We start from the raw sequence: 15,000 nt of genomic DNA, 5'->3' as shown, positions 1-15,000 counted from the left end.
GAAAAATTACGGGTAACTCTTGACTAAATTAAAGAGGCTAGTTCCCAAACAGTTGCGTTTGTTTTTAATTTTTTTTTTCTTTTTAATTATTATGCCGAAAAAGAAACAAATACGGAAGTTCATTGAACGAAATAAAACGAACTTATTTTTTGCCAATAACCTTTTTTCCACAACATATTGTTTTTATAACAATCCGTATTTTTTCTTCGGAACAAATAATAATATAAAAAACGCTATTATTTGGAAGCTACACACTTCAATATATAAATATATATGAAATGCGTCGGTACTTCGCCACGATACATTCATTTTATCCACGGGTGTCAGTGCCCGTATTTTAATGGGACTAAGTAGCTCCCAGTAACAACCATAGTTTAATTGTTTATTTTTTTTACAGGTGGGGATGGCATATTTCCGCCGGGCCACGCTTGTCCACGGGTCATACTAGTAGGTTAATACAACCACAAGCTCAAGATTACACTTTCCATTTTATTTTTACATCGGTGTCGATGTTAATCATTATATTAATTATTATGTGTACAAGAAAATGAAAGTACATACTTCATGACCCTTTCTCCTTTGAAAAAAATTTGAAAGTATTGAAAGAAAGGTTATTTTTTAAATAATGACATGAAACCGCTCCGTTTGTTTGTTTTAATGGAAGATACGAAGGGCGTGCAATAAGTAATGCCCCTGACCCACTTCCCATAGTATTAGAGCAACGAAACTTGGCACAGTTATTAGTCTTTCTCTACATAGGAACCACCCATAGTTATGTCTTTCTCTACATAGGAACCACCCATAGTTATGCATTTCTCGTGACTTCAGAAATCAAGGTTGTATCATCTGGGAAACGCTTTCAAAAACAACTTCATGGCTGGGAAGAGGTGAAAGTCAGAGGGTGCAAGGTCAGGAGAGTAGGGAGGATGGGGAAGGATTTCATAACCACACGCCCGTGCTTCTGATCTGGCGACATGCGAGTTGTGGACCGGAGCGTTGTCTTGCAGCAAGAGTGTATCTTTGCTGATCTTGCCCCGCCTCTTGATTTTGATAGCGTCCCTTAATTTCCTCAGAAGTGAAGCATAATAGACTCCTGTAATTGTGGTACCCTTTGCCAGGAAATCTGTTATCACTACTCTGTCCTGGTCTCAGAAGACTGTGAGCATGACCTTGTCAGCGGGGGGGGGCTGCACCCTTGCCTTCTTTGGAGGTGGTGTGTCCAAGTGCTTCCGCTGCATTGACTGGGTTTTGGTCTCTGGATCATAGTGATGGACCCAGGCTTCATCCTGTGTAATCAGTCTTTTGAAAAACTTTGACTTATCTTCTGGGCACATCTCCAAATTCATCCTCGAGCACTCGACGTGTTCTCGCTTCTGGAATAGTGTGAGCAACCTGGGAATCCATCTAGCAGACACCTTATGCATATGAAAATGGTCATGAATGATAGTTTCCACAGAACCTGTACTAATCTTGACATCTTGGGCTATTTGGCGAATAGTAATGCGCCGATCTTCCAAAATGGCAGCCTCAACTTGACGGACAGATGCCTCATCAATGGCAGAAGAGGGGGTAACCAGGTCTGGGAGCTGTTTTCACAGACTTCCGGCCATGTTTGAATTCGCGATGCCAGCGTTTTACAAGGTCATATGATGGGGCATTATCACCATAAGTTTCTTTCATTTCATCAAAAGTCTCCTGTGGTGTGCGTCCTTTCAAATACAAAAACCGGATCACTGCTCGACATTCAACAGGCTCCATTTTACACCTGACTCAGTTCAAACACTTGTAAAACAGAAACCACAATTAGTTCAGAGCTATAATTTGCCACATAACCCATAGAGATATAAATCATTGCACATGCAAATTTTCAGCTAGATCAGACAACTGAAAGTGGGTGAGGGGCATTACTTATTGCACGCCCCTCGTACGTTAAGAAAGCAAAATTACGCTGCGGAACAAAGAAAGAATAGCGCTGTTTGTATATTTTGTGTATGTGCTTTGAAAGACAAAAAAAAAAGTTGAAATAAGAAGTTGATCAAAAAAGGAAGTAATTAGACACACAATGTTGCGAAAAATGCTAATTGACATCTTGCCTAGACAGCAAGTTAACTCGGAATCACAAAACGGGTAAAAACGAACGCATTCTATTTTGAGAAAGAAAAAAATGATAATTTATTCCTCTTAATGAAACCGGTAAAATCTGAGGGAAAAAAACTGAAACAAAGGGGGGTTAATTTCACAATGGCGAAGAAGAAAAAATAAGTAAATATTAAGGCAAAGGAATGGACAGAAAACGAAAGCGAATGAAAGGAAAAAGCTAGTGCAAAAAGTACGAAGACTAGAATAGCAGAAAGAAGATATACATCGACAACTGTCCAAGAAATTACGACGCTAAGAAAATAGTAGCTAACTTTAAATTGCATGGAAATATAGTAAAAACATTGTATTTCAGAAAGATGGTATCGTTAAAGAGACAAGGGACTAAAAAAGTAAATTCAACTGAAACTAGCAATGAAGAAACTAAAATAAAACTGATGTAAGGAGGATCAAAATCCGTATAATTTTTTTGATTCTTTGGCATCGGTTGGGTGGTGGAAGAAAAAATGATGGCAAATGAAAGGCAATAGTCTCCTGAACATCATACTATTTTTCACAAACATAAATGTTGCGAATTCGTGAGAAAGGCAGCCATATTCAAAGATGGCTGACAATCATTCAAATACAACATGATGACCTACTTAAACTCGAGTAGAATCCGAACCAATAAAACATACAAACATGTAGTTAAGTACATTTCATTCCCAATTAAATACTTCATTATTTATTATATAGATATTAGACTTAATATAGTCTATTTCACAGTCGAGAATATTTGTAGAAAAAAAACCTGTTTGTTTTTTTTGTTTTTTTGTGGGGGTTTTTTTTCAGATATTTTCTGTAATACTGCTTCAATCTTAAAATAAAATAATTTTAAAACGATTGTAAACCAGTTTGCTTTTTCTTTTGTGAATTGTCTTAAAAATTATTTTAAACACACACACGCATATATATATATATATATATATATATATATATATATATATATATATATAATATATATATATATATATATAATATATATATGTATATAATATATATATATGTATATATATATTCTCTCATTTTCTTTACCCTTTCTCTTCCTCTTCTTACCTCCCTATCTTTTTCCATCACCGTCTTCTACTCTCCTCCTCACCCTCTTGTTGTTCTTGTTTTTCCTCTTCTTCAGCCCCCCCTTCTCCTCTTCTTATTCAAAATAATGATAATTCTTCTTACGTTTCGTTTTTTTCCTCCACATTCATTCCAATTCTGTATGCCGAGCTAGAGAAGGTAGGCCAAGGATTTTCCTAAGAAAAACGAAGCTGACTCATTTGTGCTGCGAGTATTTCCGATTGTTCTCCCCCCACACACACACACACACACGAAGAAGTAACTCATTTTTGTTTGTTTTTTTTGTCTTTATTGATTTGCTCACGAATTCTTTCGCTGATTTTTACTGGTGATCGCTCACGGGCAAAAACAAGTATTTCCTGGAGTTCGTCTGACAACGATTCTCCCCCCAGATTTTCAATACCCTCCGTCACCTACGCTCACAGTTGCAAATAACTTTGCCTTCTCGCAGCGGCTGTTTACCATTGAGTTCTTATTAATAACAACTGTTGGTTTTTATTTCATGGTTATCGTTAAAGAAAGACACAAGGGACTAAACAAGTAAATTCAACAAGCAATGGAAGAAAAAATAAAACATACAAAACTGATGTAAAGCGGCGGAGAAAACGGACAGACGTTGATCTAGCCGAGCGAGGCGAGCGGAAATGGTCGAAAATCTCACTAAGTATCAATTCTTGCAGCAGTCACGTTGCCGAGAAATGAATTCTAATGTATTGTGGGACATTGGAATTCGAATGACAATAATCTTTCTTGGTCGTTTTCTTATTTCAGCTGTGATGGCCCTGTTCAATTCAGATATAGTTTAGGGATTTTTCACAGATATAAAAACAAAAACAAAAAAAAAAAAACAAATGCGGAGTGAGAGCATGATTCTGTGAAACTCATCAAGGGTTAACACACTGATGAGATGATCATTAAAGTGTCCCCACATATAATTGACCGGCAATAAAATATAAAGACCGTGCGATATACCTGACTGAAACCTGATGTACAAGCCAGATATAGATTGAAGTCTATTTGCACCAAATGTTGAAATCGGGCTTTCTGGCATTAGCTAACATGATTTTGTTTTCATTATTTTTAACCTGACTACTAAAAAAGTAAAAATGGTATTAATGTAACAATGCAGTCTTCCCGAGAGAACTCGAACACAATTCGCAGAGTCCACAGTTAATGCCTATTACCACTGTACCACTACTTCTATTTAACTATATATTCGGCATAATCACGTCGACACACTGGTCCCCATCAGATCACCGAAGTTAAGCAACATCGCGCGTGGTCAGTGCTAAAATGGGTGACCATTTGTTAATTCTAGGTGCATTATGTGTTCTCCGGTATTATCGACATTGTTTCCAGTCTTGGGCCTATCATGAGAGGTGTGGTAGGGGATTGCACAGCCTTCACAACATAATTACATGCGTAACTACTCTTACAGGGGTGTCCATTGTCTCTTCAGACTGAACAGAGACATCGATATTACTTCTATTAAACTAAGGATGGTCCAAAAGATCTTGTTACCGCCTCGCCAAAAAGCAATCAGATAGAGGAACAGATAGTGCAGCAATACCAAACACATGCCTTGGGTGTAGTTTATTCACTTGAAGGCATCTGTACGCAATGTGAGTTTGTATGGAAGTGAAACCTGACGAGTGAGGGTTGAGTACATGCGTTGCATGAGGAGAACAGATATTAAAATGATACAATAGATGTGCAATGCGAGTCTTGAAGACAGGCTTAGCGCCGATGAGCTCAGAAGAAGCTTAAATCTGAACAATATACGGGATTGTGTGTTGGAAGGGTAGACTTTGATGGTATGGTCACGTTGAAAGAATAGACGAGAGTTGTATCAGTAGATGTACAGCAGTTTCTGTACATTGGAGGAAACTAAAGAAAACATAAGAGGACGGGACCGAAATGGACCAGAAAGAAAGGGGGATAATTAGAGAGGCTTTGTCAGAAATAGATTAGTCTTGGAGTTGATTTTTTTTTCTTTGAAAGAATGGAGATTTATTGATAGAACAGTTTTAGTAGATATACGGTATTGTGTTCCACAGATGGACAGCCCTAGAAAAGAAACTCTGCTCATGGAATCTTTGTTTAGTTTTAGGTTCAGATAGAGAATGAGGAAAGTAGTTGGTGGTTGTTTTGTGATCGTTATTTATTGTTACTTCTTGGTGGTGGTAACAGGACATTCGAGCAATTCTGTACTCTTCTATCAAATTATATAGCCCGACTTATTTTGTAGTCAAAGGGAGATAACTATGTTTGTCTTTACGTCAGCAAATTAAATTGGTTTGTTCACGTTTCTTTCGGCACTAGCCACAAATGGTTTGTCTTAATCAAATCACAGGCAACGAGCCAACTCTCGTTAACTGCCCTATGACCGAGCGAGATTTTAACTAAGTGACTTTTTATCTATTTTGTCTTATTATTATTATTTTATTTTATTTTATTTTTTTAAGGGAAGGGGCTTTTTGTTATGTTTTTGTTGGGTTTTTTTTTGCCTTTTGTTTTGTTTTTTTTTGTTGCTTTTTGTTTGTTTGTTTTTTTTTTCAAACTTTTACTGTTATTTTACGCGTAGGGACCTAATTAAAATGTCTCTTCTCTCTTCTCTTTCTAGGTAAGTACCTCGACGTCTCTTGTGGGAAATTGGCAGGCCGTTTAAAAAAAAAAAAAAAAAAAGGAACATTGCTCCGCCCCATCAGCATCGTCAACCTCTCACCCTGAAAGTGACCCAAGCTGACCTGCGAGGGAACATTAACATTAGCGACTTGTGATTTAACCTTTTGCCTGTCCACGAATATAAGGCACAGCGAAATGATTTCTCCGGTTGTAAGTTGCTGACTGTATTCAACCCTTTTTTTCTCATTTAAACAGCTCAAGCTATAAAACAAGATGTTCATGATAACCGACCAAAAGTGTCGAATATATTGGTTTACAAACAGAATAATTCGTACTTTCCATGCATGGTAATTTATTAATGTACAAGTGAAAAACTATCTGCTATCCGACAGCTTTCAATCTAACTCTAAATGCTATAACTTGCGTTACATAGCTTTAATGTAAAGCTATTGTGATTTAAAAAAAAAAATCAATGATTTTCAAACTAATTACCTCCCTTGGAAATTTATGAACATAATATTTTAAGAAAAGTTTTGGTAACTTATCCTTTTTTATAGGTCATCTTTATTCTTATTATTTTCCTGAGAAAGTCTTGAAATAATGACGAAAAGACGTTGATGAATTTTGACTTTTCTTTTCCATTACATTGAAATATTGTATTTATTTGTTTCCCCACGAGAGCAAAATGTGACACAAGACCTTTTTTAATGTGGCGGGGGGGGACAAACAAAAAAGGCACTCTGTCAGTTGCAAAAATAAAAATTGACTAATTATAGAAGGATTTCGCCGATATTGACTAAGGACAAATTAACTAAAATGTAGCATCGGAACTGATACTACACTTTGAGATATTAAATCTTTTATTCGGACTAAAATTACAACGCAAGTTCAAACAGAACAAAAAAACAAAAAGGCGCAAGGCCATCTCAAAAGGTGGGAAAATTTGGGGTCGTTGATCACTCTTGTCACTCCAAAACAAAACAAAAGTTTCTCTAAGCTAGTATCTTCTTTCACCATAATACCGCATTCGCCCTTTCGTATTTGGGGGACGTCCTACTTAGAATCCAATTGTTTAAAACATTTTTTTATTGGCGTGTAAAAAAACAAAAAAGATAACAATAATGGTACGCTAATTAGTTTGTGTTGAGGGTAGAGGAAGAAAAAATACAAAAGTGGTTAGTAGGACCCTCCCAACCCCGTCTAGTTGATAGACCACCCGTTCTGCTCTGGTTTGTAAAGGAACCTGAGCTCTTGTGAGACAGTCTCTAAGTCGGGGTGCCCTCTAGACGGGACAGAATGGAGAAAAGAAAAAATTCTTGGGGGAGGGGGAGGGTGTTAGTGATTGATTTCTTTCTCTCCAGGATGGGTGAAATTTAGAGTGAGTGGTGAAAAGAAAAACTGCAGATAGGAGAGGATGGGGATCTTGGAGGCTTCCTAGTTTGGGAGGGATGGAGCATTCACTTGGCTAGTTAAGAGGCTAACAATTGATTACACTTGATGGAACTGCGTGTTCCACACCTAGGGGGGGGGGACACGTATTCAAATTTAGTTCTTTTTCGTACACACAGACTTGCTACATGTATCCATCTACACTTTGATCTCAGCCCGAAGGAATATTATTTCCATAATTTTTATCATATACACATAAAGGGGGAAAGAGACAGACAGACGGACGGACAGACAGGCAGACAGACAGACAGGGACGAAGAAGGCTGTCTCTTTTCTTATGCCTAACATACTAGTTGAGTATTCGTCTGTCTCCAGTAAGCAGTTCCACAGAGACAAAGCAAATTCTGTAGCCTTTTTTTTTCCATCTGATTGAGATATTAATTTTGTGTAGTCATAGAAAGTCCACTCTCCCAGGCTTTGCCTTCTCTCTTTAAAGTGAGGATGTGAACTGCCTGAAGCGTTCTGATCAGAGAATGGCAACGAAGGTACCAAGGCAATTTTTAAGAGACCATAATGCACTTTCTGGGGTGGGGTAGGGCTAGTGTACTTTCCCATCTTTCGGCCTTGTGCCACAGCATACGCAAGTGGAAAATATGTAAATACAGAGAGAGAGGGAGGTGGGGGAAGAGATGTTATGTTCAGTGATAATGCAGAAGAATAAGTGTCTCGATGTCCGCAGCAAACAATGTCAAATAAAATTTTTTTTTTTTTTTTCTAAAAAGAAAATTAAAATTTAATCAATAAATATTTCATGATGTAGTATTTTCTTTAGAACATTCATTATTCCATAATAGCATAGTTTAGTAAATGTTTTTATGTGCATTATAAAATTGTTGTTGAAATATTCGCAGAGTTTTGTTTTCTTTAAAAAATATCCGTTTCCTATGACTCACCCTGTAAAATCATATCTTTCTTAAACAAGAGAAAAACCCAAGCTGTCTTCAATTGACGTACATCCAAACAACATTATGGTGTGTACCCCATGGTTCGATCCTTGGACATTTATTATTCCTGATATTTCTTAAATGACCTGTCCGAGATGGATATATTTACTGATGACATGAGATAAAAAAAAAAAAACGAATACATATTCAAGGCAACTACAGAAACCTTAGAAAATAAGTCTGTAGCGGAATATAGTCATACATCGATGGGAATATTTAATGCGAAGATAAAACTACTGTCCTTTAACAATTTAAGTAAGGAATGATCTCAAGCACCGATAGCCATTACTATCATCCTAGCTGAGCTCATCGTTTAAATTCCTCGGCTTAACATTCACAGACAATGTGAATTTGAACAAATACATTGAGCACAATGCCAAAGGCTGCTGCAAAGATGGGCTCCTTCTACCGTGCTAGAAAATCATTCACACCAGAAAGTATCCTATGTCTAAAAAGCCACCATTTGCACATGCATGGAGCATTCTTGCTACATATAGGATGGCGTATCTACCACTAGTCTCTCTTTCAGAAAAGAGTTTCCAATGTCCCACACTATCAGCCCAGCTCCAACTCCTGTCCCATCACTGAAATGTTGCATCTCTGTGCCAGTTTTATAAGTACTTTAATAGAATGTACTTTGATGAACTGATAACTTTTGTGCCCCCTCAACGTACATACCCTCCACTAACCCCTCAAGTAGCAAAGTTCCACTCCTTCACTGTTACAGACTAAAAGATTTCGTTTTGACTATGACCAGCATAGAATAATGTTGAATAACAACAAATTTGGATCGTCCATCTTTCGCCCACTGCTCACACAGCACGCCTTGTCTCCATACTTTTTAGATGATTAGACATCTTCTTCTTTCATGGCGGTCCATTAAAGACATTTCCCCCTAAAGATAACCATGTTTCTCTTGTTTAATGTTGTTTTTAAATAGTATATCTATAAAACACTAATGTCGAGCCTTTTGTTTCTTCTGGTTCGTAAGCCTGCGTTAATATTTGTTTAACGTTTGCTTTTCGCTTTCATATAGAAGATTAATTTTAAGCAAACATTTAGACAAGGGTTTTGATACTTGAACCCCAATGGCGTTTATTGCCGCTCTCCTTTGGCGGAAGGTAAGAAAATATGACTTTCGTGCGTGTACGCTGCCATCTTTGTTTGGCGTTTTGGTGTCCCGTTTGTTTTGTTTCTTGATAAATGTTTAATGGCCGGTGCCAGCACTTTAATCGAAATCTGCTTATCTGGGATTGCCAGTGAAATAGAAAGACAATGGACAATCTTAGGGGTTTTTTTTTTGGGGGGGGGTTAAGAAAGAATGAAAGAATAGAAGAAAAGATAATAGGAGAGTAGAAATTGTTGTTTTCTTTTATGGTATATCAACCCTTTTCGGATTATTTAATGCTGAATTCAGTAATTTTGAAAAGAAAAATTTTTAAGCTTAGAACGAGGAAAAAAAAGAGTAAAAAAAAAAGAAGAAAAGAAAATTGATAAGAGCGAACGAAAATAAATTAAAGAAATTTTAATAAAAAAATGTTCTTTATATTTTCAAATATTTATTAATTGTGTTAGGTTTGGTTGTTTGTTTGTCTTTTTTTGTTTTTTTTTTTGTTTGTTTGTTTGTTCGTTTTTTTTTTTTTTACGGGATATCAACCCTTTTCGGGTTATTTAATGCTGATTCCAGTCATTTTGAAAAATGTTTCATGCTTCAAGTTCTTTATATATTTAAATATTTATTCATGATGTTTGGTTTGGTTTGGTTGTTTTGTTTTGTAGAGAAAATTACTTTTGTTTTAACTTTGCAGGAAATGATTTTGCAGAGGGAAAATAAAACATTAATGTTTGGTGCATTTTAGGTCAGGAAGCCTGGATCTTCAGACAGCCTCATCTGATAGCACCAGGAAAGAATAGGGGTGGAGTAAGAAAATGGGCATTAAGATGAAACAAGAACAAGTTGTAAAGAAAGGAACAATTTACGATAAACGGCTGTCAAAGAGATTACACGGAAGAAATCGGGAAGTTGTAAAAGAAAAGTGGAGAAAAGGGGGAGGGAGGGAAAGAGGGAACGAGGAATAATACAAAAAAAAAAGAATGAGCAAAAGAACTAAAAAAAAAAGAAGAGGAGGAAATAAAAGATGGAAGAAGAATGAAAGAAAAAGAAGAAGAAAAATAGAGTAAAAAAAGAAGAAGAAAAGAAAATTAATAAGAGCAAACGAAAATAAATTTTTTAAAAATTGAATAAAAAAGAAAGAACTGCTTGTCTGGTTAGTGGGGAGTATTACGTCCAGAGGGCGCAAGTGCTATGAGTTCATCAGAGCACATTCCATTTAAAAAAACATATAAAGCAGACACAGGAATACAACATTGCGACGATTAAACAGATTGGAGCTTGGCCGATAATTCAAGACCTAGTAGATCTGAAACTCCTCCTTTTTTTTTTCGATCTTATTTAAGAGGGAGAGACTAATGGTAGATGCACCAGCCCAGATTAGGTAACAATACTCCATCCGCCGATAACATCTGTAGCCTTCGGACCAAGATCAAAGTGTAGTATCTGCTAGAATTTTAGCTCCATATAGAGAGCGACTTGTTCGTTTTCGGCCAACATCAAACCGGAAAACAGTGGACGTCCTAGAAACGGTTCGGGGGGGGGGTCTTACTAGCATTTTGATTATATTTTTTGGACTTTCCCCACCCCCGCATCCTAAGCCAATGAAATAAAATTTTATGTTTACAAATTTATTTTATTGCTTTAAAACACACACACACACACACACACACACACATACATACACACACACACACACATACACATAATATGATTTTGAAATCTTAAGTAGGACGACCCCCCCCCCCGATGTACTTGAGGTATTGTGGTGAATGAGAACTTTAGTTAGAATCAAGACTAGCAAAGGTGCCGTGATGAGGATAACTATAGACATCCCATCCCCAATTTTTGAATGGCCTTGTGCCTAATTTTTTGTTTATTTTCTGTTTTCGTTGCAAACTTTCAGGGTGAATAAAAACTATGTAACTCAAAGTCTAGTATCTGTGCCTCGGATGCTACACTTCAATTTCTTGTTCTGTGTCAGTGGAGGTGAAATCCTTCACGACTAAGACAATTTAAAATTTTGGTTCCTTTCTCCCACATTAAAAAAAGCGACCCTGGTGTCTAATTCTGCCCTCGTGGGGAGACAAAGTGAATAGGAACAATACTCCATCCATGGGCGAGTGGTGGCTTTGTAAAGATTTAGGATGCCTAACGAGAACATACTCAATATGAGAAGTTTATTTATTTCAACGTCAACAGCCAACATATCTCTATTGTTAATTAGCAGACCGCCCGGTGTTGCCCAGTCGTAAACTACGCATACATATTATATTTTAATTCATGCACATTTCTTATTTGTTATTATAGAGCCAATCCTCTATCGATTATTATCCAATATATATTAATGATTTCAAAAGTGATTTAAAAAATTTGACTTGGGTACTATCTGCTAGAATTGAAACCAGAACGTTTAGCACTCTAGCCTTAGTCGTTGTTTATCTCTCCAGTATCTTTATCGTCTGAGCTACCGACAGATAGCCACGAAAGACTAAAAATTTTGCACATGTGCAAAAGTAACAGTAAGAGTAATTTTTTTATTCAACTTATCCTGCCAAAGTAAACTGTTTCGTTTTCAGTTTTTACCCCTTAGCAGCAATTTTTTCTGACTAAAACCCAAATCGAAAGTGGGTTATAGGTCCAAATACCTTATATATATATATATATATATATATATATATATATATATATATATATATAGCAAATTTCTACTGTGTAGATTTGATATTCATTAATAATTTAATATATATATATGTGTGTGTGTGTGTGTGTGTGTGTGTGTGTGAGAAAGAGAGAAATATGTAGAAATATATATAAATTATTTCCATGTGCTAGATCGTTTTCATCTTTAATGCTGCATAATTATGCAGAATGTAGAAACTATGCATAAATAGAATTAAGCATAACAGTGAAATGAAACCAATCATCTAATAAGTAAGTAGTCGCTCGCATATCCATAACTGGGTATATTAAAAAAAAACTTCGTTTTAATAAACTTTTAAATAGAAAAGGTAGGCTTTTAATATCAGTGTCAGGGCAAGAAAAAAAAACTAAACTTCATAGATATACGCATAAACCAGTTTATGATAGGAAGTTCTTTCACGTTTGTTTGCGACAACAACAGAAAGGGAACGATGCTTAATGTGAAAAAAAAAAGTACGTTGCTTTGGTAATCACAGAAACATTATGATTCGGTAAACATTGCAAGATACCATATATTATTCTAGAACATCTGTTTTGTTAACGAGAACTACGATCAACTTTTGATTGGTATGCTTCAACAACTTCGGCATACGGTGATGATGAGGTTTTAAATCTTTACTTTTGTTATATATCTCATGATCACCGTTTACGATAGTTTCTTTTTTTTGTTTTTTTTTACATAGGAGTCACCACTTATGAAGGCCCGGAGGCCACTGAAGGATAAGGGTTATAGAGTGTACAGTAGTGAATGAGATAGCATTGCAGTAATCGTTAATAATGGAAATTTAGTAAATTGGATTACTTAAGGGGGCGGTTCATCAAGAATTTGTTTATGTTGGACTTGAACACAACCAAGTTTTTTTTGTCAGCGGGGAAGCAGGCAAACGGAAGAGAGTTCCACGGGCGTGCATTTCTAAGGAAGAATCTTTGTTCATGGCGTCTACGTTTTGATTTGCGCACAGATAAAGAGTGGAGAAAATTATTAACAGTGATTTCAGCTAGATGGGTGTTTTTCGTGAAAGATTGGCGAGGGGGGGCAGAGATTGGAGCTCAGACAAGCGCTTGCCATGGAAATAACGGTAAAACAGAGACAGGCTCGTAACGTCTACGATATACGGGGCACTCGTTCTTGCTAGATCACTGACGTTAAGCAACTTCGAGCCCGTTCATAACCAGATGGGTGATCATTTTGAAATACCAGACGTTCTATGTAGTAGAATATCAATGCCTCCCTATAAGAACTGCAAAAACCAAATGTCATCTCCCCTGACGGGGATATTCAAGCAACCAAAGATCACTTGTGGATTTTATATTTCCATGAAACTTATATCTTAAGCAACATTAAGTCTTGTCAGTACCAGATGGGTAACCATCTGATAATACCAAGCACTGTATGTAAAGGATGTTGACAACTCTCAGCAAAAACTTCAAAATGAAAAAAAAACTAATGTTGTCATTTCTTCTGGTGGGGATATTAAAACGACTGAGAACCGCTTGTGAATTTGATGTTTACTAATGGGTAACCGCTTGGGAGAACCAGGCAGTGTATGTTCGAAGATGTCGACACTTCCTTACAACAACCGCTAAAAAAAAAAAAATTAATTTATTTTAAAAAATAAAAAATAAAAATATTAAAAAAATAAAATAAAATAAAAAAATTATTTAAAAAAAAAGAATAAATAAAAAATAAAAATATAAAGAATAAAATAAAATAAAAAATTTAAAAAATGAAATAAAATTTAAAAAAATTATTTTAAAAAAATAAATAAATAAAGTCGTAATCTCCCTTGATGGGGATATACAAACATCCGGGGAATTCTTGCAAATTTTATATTCCCATGAAATTTCCTCCTTTGGAGAAAGCCGGTTCAACCGTCTAGTTTGTGTGCCACGGTATCTTATAATACAAAGGTGGTACCTAATACCCATTTAGTGGGGATAAACAAGTTATTGCGTATTGATAACTTTGGATCATACGACATCATCGTAAATTACATAGGCAGATTTTTTTTTCTAATTAGAAATACGGTATATCAGCAAACCAAAATACTTTAAAGCAACCAAAAAGCAACATTAGCGCCTTACTAAACTGTACAGATTATGTCTATTTTTCCTTCTTTTTTTTTTAACTGCTTATAGTCTCTAGTTTTTAAAATAAGGGCATTTCTTTAAAACTTCATATTTGGTTGAAAAAAGCGATAGGAGTTGCCAAAATTCGTTAAGAAATGCATCTAGGAGAACGTAACTCTCATGTAAAGATCTGCGGTATACCGTATACTCTGTCCTCTGTCAGTCATCTGCACCGACAAAGGTTAGCAGTAATACCAAAAAGTATGATTCGTTCTACACAAAGCCTTCACCACTATAAACAAATCAGCTGTGTGGATTCCCGAGCAACTTAGTTGTTTGTGCTGGAAGCTCATATGTCGAAATCTACGGGAGAGTCCATCATGTATATGCGTGTCTAAAGAAGCTTTTAATATTTTATTTAAAAAATGCAATTTAAATTCCTAGGGATACTAAGTTTAACATATCGTAAACATATCACTTGCATAAGCTGACATTGCTAGAAAACAAACAACAAACCTCAATTTAAGTTTTTAACTAAAAAACGGAGATCATCAGCTGCTTACCATGTAGATGTTTCAGAAATTTTAAAAGAGGACATGGCTCTCCAGTAGAAAATAACATTTCTTCAATGAGAAAATGTAGAAACAATCTGGTTACTATTTCATTAATATATAAGTTTAATCGAGATACGTTCCAAAAGTAATTCCTCCTACTTTTTAATTCCACCAGAATGGATCAGAGGGGGATTGTAAATTGCATTGTTATCACTCAACTTATGCATTTATGACCTGAAAGTTTCATCTCTGTTGCAAAAGATTGACGTTGCTATACTCTAAGAAAGCAACCTCAATCATTTACGTGCGTCAGAAGCACCTGGTGCGCCATTGA

The 15,000-nt window shown here is 36.0% G+C and overlaps 1 protein-coding gene across 5 annotated transcripts in view; it reads left to right on the top strand.

Annotated features, from left to right (window-relative positions):
• LOC145245877 (phospholipid phosphatase 1-like) overlaps positions 1–15,000 on the top strand; it is a 427,048-nt gene that overhangs the window by 316,827 nt on the left and 95,221 nt on the right. The window contains exon 2 of one of the 5 annotated variants that reach the window (XM_080107595.1): positions 5,834–6,045. The exons of the other annotated variants lie outside the window; for them this stretch is intronic. The gene's annotated coding sequence lies outside the window, so the exon portion shown is untranslated. The remainder of the gene's footprint in view (positions 1–5,833; positions 6,046–15,000) is intronic. 5 annotated transcript variants of the gene reach the window in all.

This window comes from Euprymna scolopes, chromosome 23 (genome assembly GCF_053919585.1).
Source record: "Euprymna scolopes isolate OS-2025 chromosome 23, ASM5391958v1, whole genome shotgun sequence".
Lineage (NCBI taxonomy): Eukaryota > Metazoa > Mollusca > Cephalopoda > Sepiida > Sepiolidae > Euprymna > Euprymna scolopes.
This window is presented reverse-complemented; position numbering and strand designations above follow the sequence as displayed.